The sequence below is a fragment of the Tupaia chinensis genome, unplaced genomic scaffold (assembly GCF_000334495.1).
Source record: "Tupaia chinensis unplaced genomic scaffold, TupChi_1.0 Scaffold140338_1, whole genome shotgun sequence".
Taxonomy (NCBI): domain Eukaryota; kingdom Metazoa; phylum Chordata; class Mammalia; order Scandentia; family Tupaiidae; genus Tupaia; species Tupaia belangeri.
In genome coordinates this window covers 202,718-204,393 of record NW_006200215.1, presented here as the reverse complement: position 1 = coordinate 204,393, position 1,676 = coordinate 202,718, and the positions used below count along the sequence as shown (strand labels likewise).

General features: G+C 39.4%; 1 pseudogene; it reads right to left on the bottom strand.

The window, feature by feature from the left end:
* Nucleotides 1–1,038: 1,038 nt before the first annotated feature.
* Nucleotides 1,039–1,676, bottom strand: part of LOC102494583 (ADP/ATP translocase 2 pseudogene) — a 12,414-nt pseudogene continuing 11,776 nt past the window's right edge.

Genomic DNA, 1,676 nt, shown 5'->3' with positions numbered 1-1,676 from the left:
TAGCTTTCCTGATTTAACACTCCAATCAGAACTTCTTGGAGAGCTGATCTGGTGTTGGTAAATTCTTTCAGGTTTTGTTTATGAGAAAATGTTCTTTGCTTATCTTCCCATATGAAGAATAATCTTGCTGTGTATAGTATTCTTGGTTGAAATTGTTTTTCCCTTAACACTTTGAATGTGTTTTTCCATTCTTTCCTCACTTGCATTGTTTCCAATGAGAGGTCCACTGTTAGCTTGATGGGATATCCTTTGTAAGTAACTTGATGCTTCTCTCTTGCCAATTTTAGCATCTTGTCTTTGTCTGTGGTTTTGGTCAATCTGGCTATAGTGTGTCTTGGAGAAGATATTCTTGGGTCGATTCTATATGGGGTTCTTTGTATTTCTTGGGTCTAGATCTTTGAAAGCCTCTCCAGGTTTGGAAAGTTTTCTTCCAATATGTCATGGAATAGATTATTAATGCCCTTATTCTCTTCTGTGATATCAATTATCCAGATGTTTAGATTGTTTAGATGTTTAATGGTATCTAGGATATTTGCTTTCTGTATAGGTTTTTTTTGGTGGTTATTGTTAGAGCAGCTCAGCCAAATAAAATTCTGATTTGGACATTGTTGTACACATACATCAAACAGGCCAAAATAAAATCCCAGAAATTCCATAGACCCCCCAAAAAATCTTTTATCTTTGGCCTTTTTTTGCCATCTCATACAAACCAAGTACTTATAGTGCACCTAGTACATACACAATAAAGTTACTGGAATGTTTAGAATAAGGTTTTTTGTTGTTGTTGTTATTGCTTTTGTTTCTTTTTTTTTTTGTATTTTAGATGTTTTTATTTCTTCAAATTTATTATTTATCAGGAGTGACTGAAATAAAAAATATAATTGAGTCCCATCATTGTCATCATCATGGAAATAACTTAAGAGAAAACTGGTCAGATGAATATTACTGCTTCCCATTTTCAACCAGTAAATAGTTGCCACTGATAGACAGCCATGGGGCTGTCAAAAATGCTTAAGATATGTTATACAACATGCCTGCTCACAGGAGAGAAAAACCTAGGAAATAACTTAGGTGAACTTCTTGATTTCGTCATACAAGACAAGCACAAAAGCACCACCCATCGCTCTGAGAACATTGGACCATGCACCCTTGAAAAAAGCTTTGCCCCCTTCGTCTCGAGCAATCTTCCTCCAGCAGTCAAGTGTGCCAGTGTACATGATATCAGTTCCTTTGCACCCCGACTGCATCATCATGCGACCACGAACAGTGTCAAACGGATAGGAAGTCAATCCGGCAATGGCGGTGACAGACTGTGCAATCATCCAGCTAATGAAGATATGAGTATTCTTGGGATCTGGAAGCATTCCCTTTGCAGTGTCATAGATACCAAAGTAAGCAGCTCGGTAGATGATAATACCCTGCACGGACACGTTAAAGCCTTGGTACAGGCCCCTAATCCCATCAGATTTGTAGATCTTAACCAGACAGTCACCGAGGCCTTTGAATTCCCTTTCAGCTCCAGCTTTACCCACATCAGCTGCTAGACGGGTATGGGCAAAATCAAGAGGGTATACAAAGCACAAAGACGTGGCCCCAGCAGCACCACCGGATGCCAGGTTCCCAGCAAAGTAGTGCCAAAACTGGGTCCTCTTGTCCACACCACCCAGGAAGATCTG